Source organism: Etheostoma spectabile, chromosome 8 (assembly GCF_008692095.1).
Source record: "Etheostoma spectabile isolate EspeVRDwgs_2016 chromosome 8, UIUC_Espe_1.0, whole genome shotgun sequence".
NCBI classification, from domain to species: domain Eukaryota; kingdom Metazoa; phylum Chordata; class Actinopteri; order Perciformes; family Percidae; genus Etheostoma; species Etheostoma spectabile.
The window spans coordinates 7,165,487-7,188,563 of NC_045740.1; the positions used below are offsets into that span (position 1 = coordinate 7,165,487).

At 41.1% G+C, this 23,077-nt stretch overlaps 2 long non-coding RNA genes across 2 annotated transcripts; both read right to left on the bottom strand.

The window, feature by feature from the left end:
• Positions 1 to 553: 553 nt before the first annotated feature.
• LOC116694776 (uncharacterized) lies at positions 554 to 20,791 on the bottom strand. The gene is made up of 3 exons (XR_004333268.1): positions 20,781 to 20,791; positions 12,679 to 12,684; positions 554 to 620 (listed from the first exon to the last, which is right to left on the bottom strand). It is a non-coding gene; the product is annotated as an uncharacterized LOC116694776 (long non-coding RNA).
• A 162-nt stretch (positions 20,792 to 20,953) lies between these two features.
• On the bottom strand, positions 20,954 to 22,932 carry LOC116694777 (uncharacterized). The gene is made up of 3 exons (XR_004333269.1): positions 22,743 to 22,932; positions 21,447 to 21,521; positions 20,954 to 21,017 (listed from the first exon to the last, which is right to left on the bottom strand). It is a non-coding gene; the product is annotated as an uncharacterized LOC116694777 (long non-coding RNA).
• Between the last annotated feature and the right edge of the window lie 145 nt (positions 22,933 to 23,077).

Sequence of the window (23,077 nt, forward strand, 5' to 3'; positions counted from 1 at the left end):
ACCATAACACCTGGGAAGTTAAATAATGTATGTATTTTTTAACTTAACAAAGTTAAACAAGTATACAAAGAATAAGATAAATACAACTGTGCAATACTTTTTTTTAAATAACTTAATATTTTAGACAATGAAATAATGTACAAATTATTATTAAATTAATAAATGTGTATGTCCTTATAAACAATGACATTCAAGATGTGTGTTATATAATAACTAGTGATTAAGTTACAAAATATACTTTGTTCAACCTCTGTCTGCATGCTCTGAACCCCTATACACTTCTAAAACTTACGTGACTATACACGTCATGCTACTACCTAAACAGACTGACTGGTCACTGGTCCTTTTTGTGGAGATTGTTACGAGGGACACGCTTAATACATTCATGGGGTAGTGTAATTCAGAAGGCAGATTTAAAGTAGATTCAACACAGAACCACAATTCAGGATTTAGTGAGAGCGAGAAGGGCAGGTGAGTGAGTGACGTCGGTGCCTGACTGGTGACTGGTGTCGGATTTAGCGTAGCAGTTGCGTGAGGAAAAAAAGAGAAACAGCAAGCTTCTTAAGACACAGTGGCTTCATCTGTTGTTAATACTTTCGGTAAAGTGAAGGGTGTTACAACTTGGAAACTGCAGTGCACACAGATGGCGTTTTTCCACTGCTGGTAACAGCTCGACTCATCTCGCCTTGCCTCGCCTCTACTCGACGCATTCTGCGTCCGTTTTCAATTGCAGATTGAGTAATGCCTCAGCGTGGCTGGTCACCATAGCTACGCGTAATTATGTAATTTTCAACGCGACTCACAACAGCACGTCGGCTACTTGCCATAGCCAGAAGAACTTTTTTGTTTCAAAAGAAGCTAAAGGAACCAACAAAAATCTCAGCTGGAAAAAAACAGGGGTTTGGGAATTCCGACGGAGTTCAGACGTCACCCTGACTGTTGTTCGCCGACACAAAAGGGTAAGTAAAGTTTCCTGTTAACGTTAGCTAACATTTGCATGTGTTAGGGACCCCGGTCAGTATTTACTATACGCTACATAAAGTGCATAAACTTTAGCAACCATGATTAAACACAAAAATATGTATGCTTTGTATCGTTTGTGTTTCAGAGCATTCACGCTTTGCAAAATCGCCGCCTCAGAGTGTCTTGTGGGCGTTTGATGTACAACTGGTGAAATCTCTGGTTCTGACCTGCTGTGCTTCGTATAATCTTTGAGAGTCATGAAGAGGCTTGTGACTGGGATGCATCTGGGAGAGAAGAGCTGGTGGTGACACCGTCACAGGGTGCAGAGGAAGAAGACCGGAGTGTACGGGACGGTTTGATGCGCTACTTGAAAAGCTATAAATAAAAACATTTCGATATATTGTCTTGTTTTTTTAAAAGTAACAGTGTGCAATTTTGGAAACGACATGCAAAAGCCCCTAATAGCCCTTATTATTGAACAGTTGAAAACTGAGAATGGTGCAGATAATTTGTCGGTGTCTGGCTAGATTTATTTTTTAAATGTCGAGTTTGTTCCGGACACACACTCCGCACTCTTTTCTGCTAAAAACGCAGTGATCCTACCAACCAGTAGTCTGCAGGTTTCCACGTCACCTTTTGGTATCGCCTCAGCTTGCTTGGAACCTCGACTGAGGTAGTACTAAAAAAAGTCCCTGGTAGCAGGTCCCAGGGACTTTTTTTAGTAATGGAAAACCAAAAATGGCAAGTAAAGTCGAGGCGAGTCGAGTAGATACCACGCAATGGAAAACCGCCAAGAGTGTCACGCACACGGCACACCTTTTTGTTTACTCAAATTGCACCATTTTTGCAGAGTGACATCACAATTGCAATTAGATTAATCATGCAGCCCTAGTTCGGTTTGTTGGTTGGTTTGTCTGTCAACAGGATTACGGAAAAAATAACTGGCCCGATTCACATGAAACCTGGTGGTGGGTGTAGCATGGTCCAAGGAAGAACCCATTATTTTTTAAGCGGATCCGAATCTCAGGCTGGAAATACAAAAAACTTTTTTTCACTTTTGTTAACTTTGCAGGATAGGGCTTTTGTGTGCTACATTTATGTGGTGTCAAAATATTTGGAAAAATCTGTTCCCGACTGGGAAAATTAACATTGTATTAACATTGTGGCATAGTGCATGTCGAGGCAGAGATCTGCGCTCTCCAAGCGTCAATGTCATTATTTATGACAAGTGGTTATTAGGCTTTGTCATTAAAATAGAAATCACATTTTATAATAATTACGTTCCTGAGAAATTTTTAATATTTATTTAATTATATTTAATTTCAAAATGCGAATTGATACAATAGTAATTCCATCAAGATTTAAAGTTATATTATGGAAATTTCATGAAGCCATCTCTGTTAAGTAGAGTATTATTAGAGTAGCACAATCTGATCTGTCATTCAAAGAACACTACAAGGTTTTTCAGTGGAAGTGTGGCATGGTGCTATTTGTGCTGTTACAGATTAGTTATTATTCACTTTTGCAGTGGATACATAGTTTTTTGAGATCAAGTATTTTTAGGTTTGAAATTGTAATTGTTTTAACTGGTTTCCATAAACCACTGTAACAACCTGTTTTTGCTTGATATCTCAACATACACAGAGAAACTGAAGCAAATTAGATTGGAAGAAAATTAAGTGCATGGCAAAGATTGGGCTCACTGAGATAAAGATTATCCAAAGTTCCACTTCACTACTGTCCTTTCCTGCGTGTCATCTTAACATCTGGTCTTCACATACTGCAAGCTAAAATATGGCTACAATCCATACCACTGTGCCCATAATCCAGTAGTATCAAAGCACAAGCATAGGCGTCTCTCTTTCCTCTCTCTTACTCCCATTCATCCCTGTGTGATGACAGACCCCTGAGAGAAGCCCTTTGTTGGTAATTGAGCTTACCTCATTTTCAAAATACCAGGAGCCCTGCTGCATAATAAAAATGTGCCTATACTGATGTACATATTTCTGGCAGAAGCCAAACAGCGCTGTGCACAAAAAACAGAGCTGTACTTGTTGAATTAAACCATTCAAAAGAAAAAGCTTTGTATTTTCATTCCCTGACTTTTCTTTGGTCAAGATGTTTTTCCCCTGCTGCCTTAACTACAGTGAGAGACTGGCCTTGCCTGGAGTCTGGATCGCTGGGACCTAAGTAACATCCACAGGGAGCCTGTAATTACCCAGACAGCACTGCTGCCATCAGGCCACGCCTCCAGCACTCTGCTGACTTGGCCTGTAAACGTGTCAGTTGCAGGATGTTTCTCCTCCTCTTTCTTATGCACTTTCTTACACACAAGAGGAAGGTCAAATACACTCTCTCAATGACTACAAATAACAGAAGCCACCTTTAATATCTAATTATTTGCACTGGATGGTGGTAAATGACCTGATGATGCTATTGGCCCTTGAACTGCAAAAACACAGTTATGTCTTAGTCTGACTTATCTCCATGTAATAATGTTGGGTTTGTAGCTATAAGATGAAAACAGCTCTTGGTTTGTGTTAAAAACGTTTTGCAATAAATCACAACATAATTTTAATTGAGCACTAGCAATGCACCAGCAATCTCCAACGAAACAAATAACTAGAAAAAGTTTGTTTGCCCTCTAGAATACCAAACGAGATAAAGCAGGAATGTTTGAGATGAACTTGATAAGAGTACAACGTGTACAATATCTTTAAGAGAGCAAGAAACACAGAGTTGCACGTGATCATACATAGGTACACAGGAATGCTTTTCTCCTCCTAACTTGCACATAATCTTGAGCACTAACTATCTTACCATCAGTGTGGAGGCTAGCAGACACGAGTCTTTGAAATATGATCCTTGTTCCAGCCAAGTCCTGCCTCTCTCACCCTAATTGGATGATTATATCCAGAACAACATTGTTTTAACTTGGAGTGAGTCCTTTAATGCTAAGTAAATTCCTCTTGATTTGCTATTTGTACCCGTGGCAAAGAGTTACCAAGTTCACACTGTCACACTTGGCCTCGTCAGCACTTTAGCTATTTCAGTGGCCATCCATGTATCAAAAAATCCTAAAAACAGACAAAGCCTCTTGAATATTTGCTTCTTCCAATGCCCCATAATCATTAATGGTAGTGTGTTTGCTTTCTCTAAACACACACATGTGCATATACACACAGAGAACACTGGGACGATGATGGATGTGAAGAAATTACAGGCCAAAGTTAATGGGTCTCCTTCTAGTCATTTAAATACATAAACATAGGATGACTACACATAAATCATATTAAATTTATATTGAATTTAAATATTAGTAAAAATCATAATGTTTACATGGGCAGCCAATTTTTGGTAGACATGATACTCGTTTAGAATCCATAAAGGTCAGCCTGACTCTAAGTCTAAAGCAGAACAACACAGTAATGTTATCCTTATTAATGCCGGAGATTACTTAGCTTAAATTCATCAAATTACTTTGTGCAAGCGTTTTGTATTCTAAGTAATGAGAAACAACCGTATTTTAATATGTTCCATCTTCCAGTGATGCAAATGTATTTCAGTCAGGAGCAATGAATATCTGAGTGATGTTTTTGGGAGACATTAAATGCTTGAATAAAAACATCTTTAAATATCAAAGGCTTTGGTTAAAAAACAACATCTACCCAGAGGGGAAATTTGTACAATTACCTACAATGTGCCAGGCTGCTTGCCAGTTGAAAACCAGGTCATGGAAAATTTACATATCCAGCACAGAAAAAAGGCAAAACCACATAGTTACATAAGGAGTCCTATAACATTGTCGTGGTTATTATAAAAATATATATTTTTTTTGTTTACAATACCAGGAAATTCTGCAGGCAGTCACTGAGTGTTTTTGTGTTTGTGTGTGCAGCCACAAACAAGCGAGGTTCAATTAATGCATGGTCATTTCCCCTCTGTTGACTAAAGTGAATCAGAATAAATTACACACAAACAAATATACTAAATCAAACGTATGAATCACCACCATCACCTCTGGCCTCTACACTGTTTTAATAGTCTAAAGTGTGCCATGGCATTACTATAACAGGAATCAAAACCTACATGGCTATTACATGAGTTTCTAAATAGAGAGCATCCTGTCACTACACTGAGTGCGTGTGAGTGAGAAAATGGGAACTTGTTTCCTGAATGCTTCACAGAAGCAATAAGCATTAGCCTTGTCACAAGGTCAGGGTTCACACCAGGGGTACTGTAGCAGGAGAGAAGTCACATGAACATCTCACTGGCGACTGATGTTTGAGATTATTGGCTGCCAGGCCATCAGCAGGTGTACAAACACTTCACTCTATATTCTGGGAAGCAGATGCTGTCATCACCTGGCACAGAGCTGGAGGTAATGCTGCTTTTAGAGTGGTGTTTACTCTCACATTCAAATCTGTCTTAGTGGGTCTGTGTCTAATTATGGTTTCTAACCCGACCTTCTATGGCATCCTCAAAAGCCAACTCTAAAATATGTTAGCAAGATCCCATTAAAATGCTGCTATTAGCTCCAGTTTGTGCTTCTCATGTATTATCATTTCATTTAAGGGGGGCAGCTCGGGTAGGGACAAGAGTAGACTCAATCGACTGATCAGGAGAGCGAGCTCTGTCCTGGACTGTCCTCTGGACTCCTTAGAGAAAGTGGGGGAGAGAAGGATGTTAGCTAAGCTGACATCCATCATGGACAACATCTATCTCACCCACTACATGACACTGCGGGGTCCCTGAGCAGCTCATTCAGCAGCGGTAAGGAGCGGTACCGCAGGTCGTTCATCCCGGCCGCTGTCGGGCTCTACAACACTTGCACCACCTGATAATGTTCCTGTTCCTTTTTCAATTACCCACCACACACCACAGCTCTAAGTATATTTTTATTATCTGTATTTATATTTTTCCACTACAAGTATTTACTTTTTCAATATTATTTATATTATGGTAACACTTCAATATCATCTATATTATGGTTAATTATTTTTGCTATTTTATTTAATTACATATTATTCAATTTAATTTCACATCCCTTACTTACTTACATTGCAATTTTTTTTTCCGTTTTATGGCCATTCTTTACATTCAGTACATTTTGCACATTGTCTGTTGTTTGTTTGTTTGTTTTCTTGTTTGTTGGTTTGCTTTTTACTGTGTAAAACTGCTGCTGTTACAAGGGAATATCCCCATTGTAGGATGAATAAAGTATTATCTAATCTAATCTTTAAGTTTGAGTTAAACATTTGAGAAATAAATAGCAGATTGACAACACTTATCCTTCTTCTGAAAGCATTTCTAGAATCCTGAAAGACTCATCTAACCAAGTGCATGAAAAAATACTTCATACACATGAAAAAAAAGAACAAAAAAGAAAACTGTTTTCTAATCCAAACAAAGAAGGTAGCAGGGATGAACGTATGTCCATGCTCAATTTGTACAACATAAACCCAAATGAAAGATTTTAATTATAGGTTATATTTAAATTATTTTATACTATCATAAAAAAATATTTGTTTTTTGTTTTGTACAAAACAAACCTTTTATTAAATTACCTTATATTTCTTTTTTTGAAATTGGGTGCTTAGCTGTAATTTGAATGTAATGGTAATACACGAGAGGCATAAACTGGGGCTACTTTGATCTGGGATTCAAAGATATTTGTTATTATAAAGTTAAGCATAAGAAACAAACAATCAGCACAGCCATGATGATGTCAGTTGGTTGAGTAAGAACATAATACAAAAGGACTTGCGACATGTGTTTGCCAAAACTTGGTGGCATTTTCTCTGAATGCAGCAGACAAAAGCTAACCCAACAAACACATAATGCAGAACAAAAAATAAATCAGGAGTGAAGATGTATATAGATTGAAAGTGTCTGTCCTCGAGGGCCTTGTTTGTACTCTTTCCCAGGCTGCCTAGATTCATTAACACGTAGCCCTTGGCAGTACCCACTTTGGCACAGTGTAGAGCTGGAGGACGACCACGGCTGTGCAACCTCCACACACCAGGAGATTCTCCACCTATCCACAATCAACCTTACCCCACACTGCACAGCACCCTCCTCTGGCACATCAATTCCTTCTACCATGCTCCAGTGTCATCTGGCCCAGTCCTGAAGGCAATTGTATTGAATAGTTTTATGCTTTTGTTCAACAGAGGTAATTAACAGTGTAACACTTGAGAAAAGAAATGCAGATTTTAGATTACAGAAACAATGAGCATAGTTGTGGTTTCCAATCATTACTGACTTGCTTTGTCAAAAAACCCTAAGTTGGCCAGGTATGCCCCCTCAGCTCCTCCTTACCCTCACTCTAACCCACAATGCACCTGGAGCAAGGCCAGGGCTGCTGTTAATTTGGCCTCATTATTAAGTTAAATGCAGCACAGGCGGCGGTGCTAGAGCTAATGAGCAGTGCAGAGCTGGCTGTGCTGCGCCCAGCCTTCTGTCCCAGCCATTAGAAAAATTAGAGTGTGGAAAATGAGTCAAGGGTTGTGGAGGCCTTAATTGAAGTCTTGAATGAAACTGTTTCTGATCTGAGTAAACCCTGCGCTGGTCTCAACCCTTACTTAGAAACAGAATAGCTTCTGTTGGAGAATATGTTTTTGTGTCAACAAACTCAATATGGTGTTGGATGAGATGTTTTAGGGAAGACACGATACATGCATGCATGCATGTACGTATGTATGTATGTATGCATGCAGGTAGGTAGGTAGGTATGTGTGTGTGTGCGCATGTATGTATGTATGTATGTATGTATGTATGTATGTATGTATGTATGTATGCACGTATGTATGTATGTATGTACGTATGTATGTTTTTATATGTATATATGTGTTAGAGAAACCCCTTTTGGTTGTGTTTATGCGTTGTGTGGGTGGCAGGTTCTCTGATCAGGGAGAGCTGTGGCTTTAGAGGAGGTCAGAGCAGGGGCATTACACAAATACACATGTGAGAGACAAACAGGGCACTCAGCGTATCAAAAGTTACACTTAAGGCTTTTAAAGAGTGGAAAAAATACTGATTTGTATGGTATAACTGTTCAAAGCTACCCACTCCTCTGGAATAGTATCCTTCTTAAGTAATCTCAGGGACCTTCTATCATCGAGCCACTCAGTTAAGACCGTGAGAGACTGGGAGGTTTAGGAGTCTCTATGTTTAGATGACTTTGAGGGTTTTTCCTCTGCAGCATTGCTAAATTGTCCAAACATGACCACACTGGCATTCATTTGCACTTCATCCCAACACAGCTTATCCTGACCACACATTGACAATGTTTTTCTGGGAGATAGTGCGGAGATAGCTGGCCAAATCTTTGAAACCAAATCAGCGGCTTATAGAGATCAGCAAGAGGCTCCATTTCAATATTAAAAGAGAAAGAAAGATCAGCTCTCTGTTTAGGTTTGGCTGAACTCTGCTAGGAGGAGATAATAGCCAGAGGTTGGAGGAACATAGGAGGCAGATGATGACGACGATGATGTAGCGTGTGTGTGTGTAGTTTGTGGGTGTTTCCTAAAATCTGACAAGACATCTCTGCTTAGATTTGTCTCAAGGGTCAGAGGTTGTAGTAACTGAGCTGTGTTCAAGTGCCCCATCCAGGTTTTTGACTCCCTCTCCCTTTTGCTCCAGTGTGTGGCTGCTGGGGATAGTGAACAGCAAATTCCTGTCAGAGTATTGTCCTCCTGCAAGCCCGCTTCTGATGGAGAGCACTTAGCCATGTTTATAGTTCTACAGGTTTAAGGAGAGGCCAGCAGCACAATAGAGCAGGACAAGTTGGCTGCAGCACTACTGTGTGGGAAAGACCATCACACACCAAGGAATCAAAACAAAGACACAGAAGGGGAAAAACTTTGCAAGGATTAAAGGAAATTGCCATTTTTTCCCATTCTATTCTGCCACGTTGACTTTGACAACATTTCCTCAACACAACAGCGATACAAGCCAAAAGGTCCTTGGCACAATGGACCTTTAAGAAAACTGACAACAGACATTAAGGTCATTAGTGCATCTGTCAAAAATATTTCGTATTCAGTCAAAAATATTTTTCAGGCATAGAAAAGGCTCATTTTTACAAAAGCTGTCCTCTGACTGGAGAATGCCTCTTTCTAAATGAGTCATTGGTTGGGTGAATGGGTGGGGGCATAAGACCATCTATAGGGTAGTGGTAATGTGTAAAATTATTGCATTAATGTACATGACATTGCAACAACTGGTTGCAACGGTTCTTAATTTATGTTGACTTCCCGTCATAAGAACAGAAATCTATGCAACTTGGCGTCAGTGTAGGTAAAAGGCAGACGCAAATGCCACATTAAAGGAATAAAACTGGAGTTTGGGTTTTGAGTAAATGTTTGGTTAACTCAGCTTCATCACATGTCCGGCATTTAACTAAATAGTGTGCTGACATTGACCATCACATACAATGAAGGCAGCCAGTCTTCTCGTGGTGGCCTTCTCACCCCATCCAGCCCCTGTGACCTGTCCTTCAGCCCCCCATCAAATGCTTTAATCCAGCTAACCTTGTCAAAACCACCAGACCTCATTCAGAACAAGCAGATGACTCTCTGCACGCCAGTGGCCTCTATTAATAGAAATTTCATTGAGGAGCAGCAGCCTGAATGGGAGGTATTGTAAACAGCGGGCCAGCCTAAAGCCTTACACAGGGCTAACCTGGGAAAGTGATGGAAAGTGACATGCTGCAGCCATGAGGCATGCAGTACAATAACAAACTGACACCGATGTACCACTGTCCTTGACTTCACATGTGAAGGTTTTACCTCACGCTGTTAACTGCCCAAAATCTACTTGCAAACAGCATAGTAAGAACATTCTTTGAGTAAATCGATAAAACAATGTGGTTTATGTTTATTTCTAAAGTAAGAATATTGTCTCTGAGAGATTTCAACTCTTCTGTGACCCCTTAAACATAAAAAAATGAAATATTTCAATATTGCATTTTATCGGGGTGATATGTTGGCTAAATCAAAGGTTTATTTTGTGAAGGAAACTGCCATTAAGTGACGACAGTTCAATTATTTGTAGCGTGATGGATGTATTTGGTGGGCGAGACAATTTGATCAGCAAGGCTAAGCACAGCATACACATCTAGTCTGTCGGTAAGGGCCTTGCTGTTGGAGCAGCAGAACAGCAGGGGTCGGACTCTGACTTTGAAACATCTGGGAAAGGACCAGAGGAAGCATTTCTAGATTAAAGGTGCTTCTATCCACCTCTCCCTCTTGTTGTCCTCAAAATCTTTAACACATGGACCATCATTAAGGGAGCCTAAACAGTCACCTACCAAACCAGCACACGGAGAGAGAGAAAGAGTGAGAGAGTCTGAAGCCTTTTTAAGCCACTCATTTGATTCACAATTCACACACAGATCCCAGCCAGGGGGCAGGGATTTTGAGGAGGAGAGATCAGTAGCCAGGCTTAACTTAAAATGTCAAATGCTTTACCTTGACTTCATGGAAAAAAGATAGTTCAGAGAACCCGACAGACCACAGGCTACCAAGCATTTTTTTCCAACTTACTTGAAAAAATCTCAGGAGCAACAAGTACAGACGGGCTCTTTCACCAAGCTGTAGTAAAACAACGAGGCACTTCAGCCCTGAAGGCCAGTGATACCTGATCATCAAACTGCCACCAATTAGAGCATTAGGAGAAGTCATTTATTTTGCCTATGTTAAAGAAGGTGCTAAACTCCATGAACCATTCCCTCATACCCCTGCTGAAATTTCATCCAGAGCAGCCCTGGCCCCACGGAGAGAAAGAGGGATATTGAGGGGCTAAGTGAGACGAGGGCCCTGGAGACCGGGCTCACCAGAGTAGACCCTGCCAGTCCAGGGCCGGCCAGAGAAATGACAGCCTCCCTCTATCATTCCTCCCCTTCCCTCCTCATTTCACAGCCTGGCTGGGTGACTTGGTACTACAAATTCATTGTTCATGACAGAAAAAATATGCATGCTCAGAACGATCAGTCATGAAGGGGCTACCAGAGGGCAGGGGGTTTGAGGTTGTGACTGAAGCCCTCCCCCTTTTCTTTTTCAAGCTATGACCTAATGCAGGTAAAGGGTGAGGCTTGGTGCTAGACTGCTCCCCTCACTTCAGCCCCACACCCAAAACTCCCCATTTAGGTATTTGTTAAACCTCCTGCACTGAAACCACCTCCTGTACAGGAACAGATTGGGTGTTGGGCAGCAGACAAGTTTCCATGCATGGTAGGCAGCGAAAGGAGAGCCCAATAAGCTCCAAGCCTACCCAATTCCACCTCTTACTGAGTAACAAGTGTCTTGAACAACTAAAACAGCAAGAATGTGAAGCCCTTCAGGTTATCTAATTCAGTAGATACAACTGTCAGCAAAAATATAGGATATTATTCATAAATTAACATTTAGAAATGGAAAATGCCATCAGAGAACAAAGGGAAGAAAAAGACACGATGGAAAGATGAGTTCTGGAGTGCACGCAGGCTGTCTTGTTTGGTGAACAGGAAATAGTGTGTTTGCATGGTGTCTTATCTAAGAGGTGTTTCCAGGTGCTGCTCAAGTGGTTTATCTGATTTTAGCCCCCTGAAGATTGTCAGCTAACACCTAAGTTGTCATGGGTTTAACCAGTTAAAATCAATACATCACTGCTAACGCCTTAAACCAAATGTCTCACACAGGTCTAGACAGCAGCATGAAGACGGATATATCTCACTTCTCTAAATACATTTACAGTAAAAAGCAATATTGCAGAAGAAATACTGTGGCAGAGATAAAATACTGTACAACAATACCTGTCGTTTTTTTTAATGGAGGTGAAAACTTATGAAACAAAACTATAAAATATACAAAATAAATTGATCATTGAAATATTAACACATGCCCACTATTTGTATCTATTGCAGTCCCTCTTTACAAACATGCTACAAAGGCTTCACCGCTTCTGATGAACAGCACCCTCTGCTGTTCAGCCTCTAAACTACCCATCCATCTTCTTACCATATAGCTTAAAGAGTTCAGGATCAAGAGAGTTGAAGCCTATCTCAGCAGTTCACAGTCCTAACACAATTTTAAAAAATTGTATAAAACATATTTATTGAGAAGATTGTTGATAGGCTCTGACTAAATGCACACAAGAAATGCCTTTAAGGTTGTCATTACAAAAAAACTATGTTAACATTTTGTCCTCCACAATGCCATTTATCACCTTTCTGGGAAAAGAACAGAAACATATAGTCAGCCTATTCTTTTAATGTGGGTCAAAAGTCTAGCATCCAATGAGTCTATATAGTGTGCAGTAATGTATCATTATGAACAAATCTTAATAATCGCAACATCAAAATCCAACAGCAGAAATCTCTGGAAAACTGACCACCTTTGACAGCCAACTTTTCTCTCTTTACAATCCAAAAAAGACAAAAAAAAAACAGAAAACAATCAAATACAGTGTAAGTGCATTCAATAATCGTACTGATGACCTCTTCTCTTAACTTTGTCATTTTAATGTAAATCAGTCTTTATTATTTTTGTCTAAATTGCTCAAGACAGATGATTAGGTATAATTTCCTACAATTAAGACTGGCGGTCCCGTATCAAGAGTCAATCCCAAACTGGGAAGAGGATATTTCATCCAGCGGCTCTGCACAGGGCTCCAACAATAACACCTCCCACTGAAAGGAAATTCTTCCGCCTTCTCTGCTCTCGGCTGGAACACACAGGTCTCTTAATCCGGCACTGGTAATGAGGTCATTTCACAATATAATTTTCTCTCTTCCTTTTTTTTCATCTAACAAATTAAAATCTGGCGCTTGCCAGAACACAAGAACAAACCTTTTGTGATGGATCTCTATCTTTAATAAGATACTTTCTTTATAAAATTATAAATGATTCAATATGATATGATGAAAGGAAATATTTCCATATGAGAATCTTTGATCCTTTAAGATATTCAGTAGTGTCTCTCCAGCTCAGATCAGAGGCCTTTAGTGAGGTGGGAGTGGAGGGAGGAGGTGGTAAAGCAGTAATGGAATAGACAAACAGAGATGTTGTTGAGAGCTATGCCCTGCCAAAACTAACTCTGATCACTGCCCTGGAACCATCTGATTGCAGGAACAGCCAGCCTGGCCTTAAGTGGAGGTGACAGTGTGTCTAGGAGACACATTACAAGTCAGAGGAAATTGGAGATAAACAGATAAAAGAATGCAATCTCTGCTGGAAGTAACAAGGTACAGGGGGCAGGAAATAAACCTGTATTTAAGCTGATTACCTGAGTCCCAGCCCCTTTCAGCAGCTCTGTACAGCCCGGGCCTCACCACTACCAATGTTGTTAATTAGAGATTTGCTAAAGGGAAAAAAGACAGCCTTGTCAGACTTGCAGGAGTGTTAGTGATGGCTGGCTGGAGGGGGACATGCAGGGCTCTTAATTGGGTCTGTATGCTGTATCGGTGGCTGGCTGGAGCGCTGGTGATGATTGCTGTGAGCAGGTGGCCGTGGTGGCAGCTCCATGCAGGCCGTCCCAGGCCAGCCTGTCTGTTCTTGTCAGGACCTGGAACACTGAGCAGACAACTCCTGAGCCCCACACTCATTACGCCAAGTTGCCCACCCTGTTGCCTAGCAACACCCTCACAGCCCCTTCACAACACTTCCTCCTAGTCCCACAAAATGTAACCCGCAGTTGCCGAGAACTACTTTCACACAGTCCAGCTATGGATAAAAGATGAATACGCTGCTACCTCTCGGTGTCCGGTTTAAATACAACATGTAAACCAGTCATAACGCATCGTCTTTTCCAATCAGCAATGTGCACCAAATAGTATGATGCCATGGACAATCAATAAAAAGCAGGAAAACCTCTCTGATTCACCACTGTCTCCCCATTGGTGTGTTGACCTTTATTATGCTCTGTGGTGCAACTGAAAAATGACATTGAGGATTTAATTTAGAGATTCAGTATCCGTTTTTATCCAAGGTGTGTGTCAGGATTTTAATCAGATAATGTCTCAGACACACCACAGCTGGTCATACATGACATTTGTGATTACAATCTGCCTACTAATAGTACATTAAACACATGAGCACAGAAATGCAGACATGAACATGTGCAAGCTATCACACACGCACAAGAGTAGTTAAGCTCTTGGAAGCATTCTGGTTAAATATGCTGTCGACTTTATCTGGCAGTAATCTCAATTTGCACCAGAGTGCAGCAAAAGCAGAAGTGGAGAGAGGGCAACTTCATGCAAATATTGCTTGTGACTTTAACTGCAATTTCTTCTTCTAAACAGTCCTGGTGCAAAATGAGAATCTTGCGCAACTGCGTGAGGCAAACTTTACAAAGAAAACCTGTAAGCATGGGGACAGAACATTTTCGATGCAGTATAGTTTTTTCTCAGTGTATTACCAAATGTCATCAGTTCATTGGGGAAAGCTATGTCCCAAAAGGACCTAGCGTTTCTTTAGCTGCGCTTAGATTACTTGATAGTCATCAGCCAAAGTTTCATGATTCAATGGAATTTTGATGAATGCTACAAATGAAGTGTAAAAGAATCAATCATGTCAGGGTTTGACTGGACGGACTTTGGAGAAGGGCATGTGGAACAGTGCCTGAGCTGGAAAATGACAGGAAACAGTGGAATGACATCAGTTATGGCACAGTGCAAGGCCTGTTTAATGAAATGGAGAAGTCAATGGGCTTCTATGACGCCTTTTAAAACATGGAGCACACCTCGTGACACCAGTTGAGAATTTAAAAAGGACATATTTCATGCAACCGCAGAAGAAATTGGAGCGGAGTTGGAATCCAATCAAAACCAACATCACCCCCTAATATGCAATGACTAATCTGGCAGTAATAGATGTTATTTTCACTTCTCTCTTCTCAAAGGGTTATGGCTTGAAACTTAAACGAAACCCACTTATTTTGTGCTGTGCCTATGATCTGTATTATTCAAGTTGATTTAATTCAGTCATCATTCCACTTAAAGACAAACAGTCTCCACAGTCCTGTCAATGTTCTGAACGCAGGCTGTCCGGTGTTGAAAAAGGTCAATATTAAATCATAGCTCCACCTTAAAGGCTCTCTCTAACATAACAATCCACATCAGGACTTGTCCGCATTCTGTAGTGCCGCTCCAGTTACTGAAGTTGTAGAGAGGGGGAAACTCTTAGCCCGAGACCCACTTCTTCGTGCCAAAAAGCCCACAGCATGTGAAAGCTGAAAACCCAAAGGGTGACCATTTGTCACGGGCAATTCACACGTCCGGAATGTCTCAGTTTGTGCACTCAGAATATCAGACAAGATGGGTGGTGTTCCTAGAGATCAGGGCCACTCTCATGTTGGACGATCAAAGGGAGCAGGGCTGGCGCTACAACGTTCACACACAGCTGTGTCTTCCCTGGGGTGGCAGTTGGACTGCGGGTGCTAGACCTCACTGTGGAAGTGCCTGTAAATAAATGGTTTTGTCACAGTGTTCACACATTCCTCCAACCAATGGGCCTGCTCTGCTTTACAAGCATAGGCTGCCATCTTCACAGCTGATTGCTGACATCACCTCATTAGATACACATGGACTTCACAGAGGGAATACAATGGTAACATAACCCCGTGATTAAGGTGACATGGAAATGGTCTACAATTTTCTATTCAAGTACAAATTTCACAATCTTTGAAATCCTTTTTGTCAAGGTAAAATTTTGACATTTTGGGGATCCACTTTTCTTCGTTTTCGTAAATTAGATGAGGAGATTGATTCCATGTGGTTCTTACAAATGTTTTTGTACAAATTAAATAAACAAGTTAATAATAATAATCAGCGTTAGAGGTGCTGGTAGATTTTGTTATTTTTGGACAGAGTAAAGCTAGCAGTTTCCCACATTTTATTTTAAGCTAACAGTTCTCTAGCTGTAGCTTCAGTGACGAGGATATCAATTCTCATGTTTCTCAAACCTTTTTTTTTTTTTTTTTTAAATATCTAACAGTTTGTTTAAACATCACTATGGCTATAGGAAAAGGGGAAAATGGGGAAAGGCAGGAGAGCAGTACCTGTACTATGGTCTTTTCAAGAGGAATGCAAGGAATGCCCAAACTTCTGTAGTCAATATTTGCTTTAGATGAAATGATAAGAACAGCTTGTCTCTCAGCAACTACAACTGGGATGGCTGCCAAAACACTGAGCCCATTGGAACACATTCTAACCTGCAAATTAAACAAACGTTGATTACACTCTGTTACCTGTTACCTGATGCTACGTCAGTATCACAGCTAGTCCTACGGGAGAAATCTGACCTAGTGTTTGTCATTTGACCTTTGTCCTTGGCATCAGCACCTCAGACTTTCCTTTGCCCAGTGCTGTACTGAGTCATATTTCACAACCCTGTCATATTTTTACTCTTTTGGGTTGTGGTGAATAGGGTCAAAAGGATATGTTTATTTTCACCTTTCTCCAAAACATCTTTCACCACATTTTGTAACCAGGCAGTTAGATATTTGAGATTGAAAATGCTCGCTAAGAAAAATGAGCCTGCAGACTTAGTAATAATGAATCATTATGAAAAGAAAAAACTACAGCAGAAAAGGAAAACAGTAGGTTTCCTCCAGGCTGGTTTGACATTACAAGGATGTTTAACTTAGGGTACCAAGGGAGGTGAACTACGCAGATTAATACACCAGTTTCAGGAGAGTGAGAGAGTGAGCGAGTGAGCAAAAAAGAAAGAAAGAGAGAGAAAGAGAGAGAGCGGAAAATGGAAAATGTAATTAATCACACTACAGCCGATGGGCCTGGTCTGGCGGAGGTGTTCTTGAGTTCTTGGTTTGTTTGTCAGTCTTGAGAGAAAGGCCAGTGGAACAGCAGTGCTGTGTATGGGTGGTCAATTAGTTTACAAACTTCAGCTGTGACAGAGGCATTCTCCTCAGCCCCAGCCCAAACTCCCTCATGCCATCCCTGACCAAACCACAACATATCAGGGCCCAAACCTCATGCCGTGATCTGAGGCATTCCTTGAGGCTGCAACATAAAGAAGCTCACTCAATTTAGCTCAACCTAAATCAACAGCCTTTTACTGTGGTTACATTGGATTGCCTTACATCCAGGATCTGCCAGCGCTTTTAGCCCCTTTGCAGTTTTCCATGCGTCTGATCTACGTCTGAGAACCAGACCTCCACCACTCGGTCAATATGCTTTTTTAACTTCCCTCGGATCACAACATGTTGCACATCCTTTCCAATTTGACTAAATGTACTTAAACCTCTCTGGACAGAGTCCAACTATAAAAGCCAAATAAAAACCACATAAGCAGACTGAAATCAAATCTGAACATGGGATAAATATGCTTTCCTGAGCTTGTCATGAATAGGGCACAACACCAAGAGTATCTTCTAGTACGTAATTGCTTCAGATAATAAAATGCTAATGGTAAGAATGATCAGGTTTGCCAGTCGGACGAGGTAGTAATGCTTGGCTTTTTACTACACTTGCTTGACGAATGAGGACAGCATCATAGCTGCTGTGGGCACCTGGCTATACAGTTACACAAAAAAATACATAAGAGTGTTGACAGACAAAAAACACACTGCGGATCATACCACACTGCTGTGGTTAATCTGGTGATTAACACTGTTATCAATCATCTTCTGTGATGCTGTGACAGCAGGCCCACTGGGATTAAGCAGCTGACTGATTTAGTGTGAAAAGTCTAAATGTGCAAAGAACTAAGTTATATCGGACAATCATATTACATCTTCATTTACATGTAGAGGATTTCCACTCACTTCAATGATCACATCATTTATAATATACTCTCATATATAAACATATGTTTCCTACTTCTGGCACTCTATACAGTATGTAAGGGTGCACGTGTCTATAAGCATGTTTTTAACCAAACAATGTCATTTTGTGCAAACATGAATCTGTATCAGTTTACTTACACATCCAGGTATTCTCTGCTACATTATGCAAATATATCTTTCTGGCTCTGTGTACGTGCAGAAGATTGTGCCTGATTACAAATGAATGACCTCTAATACATTATTCCTGCCGAGTGTGCGTGCCAATTTGCATGAATATGTGTGTGGGAGTTCAGGACAGGAAATGTAAAGTTTGAGGTAGTTCCTTAAAAACAAAGGTTCCTCCACATATCTTTATCTCCACATGAGTCCTTTCCATTCATAGGCGCCTGAGGCTCCTGTCCACATCACAGTACAGTTTAAGAGAGGACATCCTGGAGCTGTCACCCCCCACCTTTCCCTTCACCTCCTATAGAAGGCTTGACCTATAGTGGATTACTGTTATGTAAAACATTACCTAAAATTTTAAACTGTGTTATACACAAGCACATTTGAGTGAGAGTAAAGCTCTGTTACACTGGGTGTCTTGTTCCTGACCCAGAGACAAATGACAGGCAAAGCAGGCCATGATCTGGTTTTTCTCAGCTGTGATTGCAAGAGAGCCCATGATTCCCCAGTGACTCACCAACCCCATCAACTTCACTGCTGTCTACAATCTTATCTCTCGGGGCGTCACCTTACAATCTGTATCATTACACTCCCTCTCTCCTTCTCCATCTTCCATCCCTCCTCTAAGTCCATGCTGTTACTCTGTGTTTACTGCCACGATTGAGAATTAAGTCATTGCTTCCTGGCTACACTGTTCAAAGGTCACCTCCCTCTTCTCTCTCTTGTTCCCTGTCACCTTTCCTCCTCTCCCTTTACGGAGGCCCCTCATCCAACAGGCCTAGCGCTGCATTCCACAGACGTTGGGAGCACCTTCAAACGCTGCACAAGCAGCACTCGCAGCGGCATGCAGGGCGACTGAGCCCCTCAGCTGTCACCAGGCTTCAGCACTAGGCTCAAGCCCTGCCAAGGAAAGTTTTGATTGGGGAGAAATTGCAATGTAGCAGCAACAGAGTCCCCGTGATGACAAGGAAAAAACAACTGTAGCTCTTAAGGAGCAGGGTGATAACTGTACAGTATTAGCCACCTTCTAGCTGCTGAAACCCTCATGCCAGAGTGGGGCTTCTCATGTCTGTGCTGGGAAGGTGGCAGCTGCGATACTGGGGGGGAAGGCCTCAGAGCACCTTTTTGTCTGACCCCGAAATCCTTAAGGTCTCTAGTACACCGACACACAGCTCCAGTTACACCCTACTAAGGCTCACTATGTGCTTGGCTCTCAAAACAATAATGTTCCTGTACATAGTACATACACATACCACTATACGGCAAATTAACAGTGCTGTAATAAACAGTCAATTATGGCGTTTTTCCACTGCATGATAACTACTCGACTCTACTCGCCTTTTTTGGTTTTCCATCAGTCCCTGGTACCTGCTGACAGGTACTTGTTTTTGGAACCCCCTCAGTCAAGGTTCCAAGCGAGCTGAAGCGTACCAAAAGGTGACGTGAAAACCTGCAGACTACTGATTGGTTGGAGAGAACTGTCACTGTCACTGCGTCATCATTACTAGTGACAAAGGGGGGGGGGGGGGGGGGGTCCTGAACAAACCTGCCGTGTTCAAACAGTTTAGCTGGGCGTTTTCTTTTTTGCTGCCTCCAGCTTCTTTAGAGGTTAAATGTTTCTTCTCGCTGTGGCAACAGCCACATGCCGAGAATCAAAAGCAACACACCTTCAATATTCTGTGTGTGTGTGTCGCATTAGGTCACGGCAGTTTCCTGCTATGACAACCGGCCACGACTCGCCTCACGCATGAGGTGGTACTAATCTGCAATGGAAAAAGGAGGACGGGGCACCGCGGTCGAGTCAAGTCGAGTTGAGGCGAGACGAGCGGGTACAATTAATGGAAAAACGCCATTAGTCCATTAGTGGACACAAATCTAATGGATTCCAATCTTGACTATTTCCCTCTGTAGCAGTTTGACAGTTCAGAAAGATCATAACTCTTTTTGTATTATTGGTAAAACCTGCTAAGTTTCAAATTCTTTAATTCACCTCTGAATATGGTGTTACTAAACTAAGCTAAGCTAACCTGGGCTCATAGAACAAAGGAACTCGTATACTAAAGGCTAACATTAATGGCTTTGGTCTCCTCTGCCTGCATGATACATTTAACGTGAGAATGAGACCTGTGCTTGTGACCTGTGTGATTCTTTCCTACCTAAGAGGGGTTGTGCTGTGTTAAACTGACTCACCCTGCAGCTGTTTCAGTTTGCGTTTGAAGATTTCTGGCATCTTCTGACGTCTGAAGGCCGCCGCTCCACGTCTACTACGCCGCGTCCGCTCTCCAGCGTCCCCCGCTCTCTTTGCTGTAGTTCAGGTTTTAAAAGGTGGATTTACAAACTTGTGTTATGGACAAAAGAGAATAGTAAGTGCAAGGGGGCGTTTATTTTTTCTTTATAAAGTAGGATAAAAATAACCCATTTACCCAGACTTTACTGGCTGCAACAGCAGGGTCAGCACTCGTGAATATAGCATTTCTTGAAGCAGTAAAATTATCCATTTTTATCTATTTTTTGACAAAGTCAAAGTCTTAAAACTTGATACACGAGTTGCCTCTAACTAGGATGACAATCACTAGACTGTAACTGTAAGCACCTGTCCGTCAGCGTCTGAGGGCTGCTGCGCTGTGATGATACAGGTAGCTGGGCGCTCCTTGTCATCAGATTAAGATTCCTAATCTGATTAAAATGATGGGTCTCCCCGATCCGATTCGCCATCACTCATGTCCAAATCTAGCTTGCTTTAGCTTTTAATAATGCAGCCGCCTTGTCAAAAGACATGTACACAGAATGCGTTGCTAGGCTACCGGCAGTGGTCTGAGTGCAGCACAGCAGCTTTAATAAGGGGGTTAAAATCATGGACATACGAATGAAGGAAGAGAATGGCTGGAGTGATCGCTTTCTGTGTCAAATATCGCTCAGATGGGATTACGTTGTTAGTAGTTGAAAGCCCCCTGCAATAAAGACACCAATGGGACCTTGTAAAAGTAACTGTGTTGTTGTGTTTGTACGTTTTAACATGGGGAAAGAAAATACAACTTTTGCACCCTTGTGGCGCTGGGTGCGGTCTTCCTCTTTCCAGATTCAATCCCAATCTCTTTCACCTGCCGGACTGGCCGGGTTAAATTAGCGTAACACCCCCTCATGTGTCACACGTCAGCACTGACCCTACTGGCACTAACTACATTCACTGAAAGACCTGTTGTACCCGGTGTAAAATATTTTGTTGAACAGTGGTCATTACAGTAAAAGGGGCAGGACCTATTTTTATTTATTTTTTTACAACTGTTTTACACTGCAACAAGTTCTAAAATTAAATGTTATGATATAAATTTGTCTTTATATCATTGTCACCAATGTACTGGATGTTTTAATTATATAAAGATAAAGTAATTCTGAATAGAAGGATTGATACAGTTCAGTGAAATCATTTTGGAATAATTAATGACTAAGAACTATAAAATCTATATATTAGCATATACCTGCTTGCAGCGCAGCTCAGAACAGTATTGACAGTTCTACCTAATATATACCTGCTGTGTTACTGCAAATGTTCCTGAGTCTTTAGTGGTGGCACTGCGTAGCACTGGACAACTGCTGCTTCTCACCTGAAGCACAGACAACAAACTGTATTCTACAAAGTGAAATGAAAGGATAGCAGTTAATAGATGAGCTACAAAAAGCATCCAGATTCACAGAAAGGTAAGACTATTTAGACATTCACACATGTGTCATGAGGATAAGTATTTGAGTGTGTGTTTGTGTGTGTAAACAGAGACAGGTAGGCTAGGTCTCTCCTTTTGGCTGGGCTCCATTGTTAGTCTTCAGTCCTGCCTGCATGCTGTGATTATCAATGCACACATCTGGATGGACTTAGTCAAGGAATCCTATAAAGAACCTAATGGGCTCTTCTAACATTTTTGAAGACTGATTAAGAGCCGTTTCAGATCTTGTTCACGTGAATGAGTTCCATCTGTGATTTATTTAATTAATAATATTTAATACCTGCTCCCTTTCAGTGTAATGGGGGTTTGGGGGATTTAGGGGAGACTTCCATGCTTTCTAGGTAATATGCAAGACTCCTGAGTATTTACTTGGGACAGCTCAGATACATGAATAAACATGGACGGCTGCTCCATCGTGGAACTCGTAGATGGTTCTGTACCATGACAACAATCACAGCTTACTTAACTAGCACAGATACTGTAATATATGGCTTTTTATCCAATTCATTGTCAAACTTTTGTTATTAAAGTTTCACTATTAGTCTTAGTTATCATAATGTAAAGCCACTATTTGGAGTCAGGCCAGCCTGAAAGGCAAATTTACACCGTGCACATTAGTATGGTAAAGTAGCAAACAGACCTCGGTTTTAAGGCCTATTTGCCTTCCAACAGTGTGACCCTTATGTTTTATGAGAGAGACTAACACTATGAACTACATTTGTTACAAATTAGCCTCCTAGTGCAGTAAAGTTGACACCTGCCACTTCAAACCTTTCTGTAGAAAAGAGGACGGCCATTGAACCGACTAAAAAGAAATGGCTGCATTAATACACATTCACTCACGGCTAGCTAACTATTAACGTTCATTTTCCATCTGGCATAACAACTAGGTAGCTAACGGGGTAACGTACTTATAGCTTGGCACTTAGGTTAGCACTTCACGTTAGCCTAATATTATGTGCAAACTTTAACTATTCGGCTGAGAACAACAGCATAACATTGCCGTCCTTTAGACAAGAATGGAACAACCACATTGTATTAAAATAATTATCAAAGAGTCTCATCTCAACATTTACCCTTGATGATATTACCCATAGACTGTACAGCCTATGATATTACCCCAAGGGGTTGGGCGGCCATTACCGTCGTTTGACCACATGATGTCGCCAGAATCAACGTTCCGCCACCATTAATGTTGCCTTTAGGTGCATCTTGTTAGGTCGTTTGTCTGTGTTTAAAGGCAGTGGAGTTGTGGATTATTTTGGACTGGAATTAATTAACAAAATGAACAAAAGTATGATAAACATATTTTTTTAATTCTGCAGTGTGTTTCGAATTATTTTCTTGCAACAGGCTCGTAAAAACCTTTGGACCTTCGGACGTTGTCATAAATGATTGTTGTTCAACCACGAGATTCAAGCATGGATGTATTATAAAAC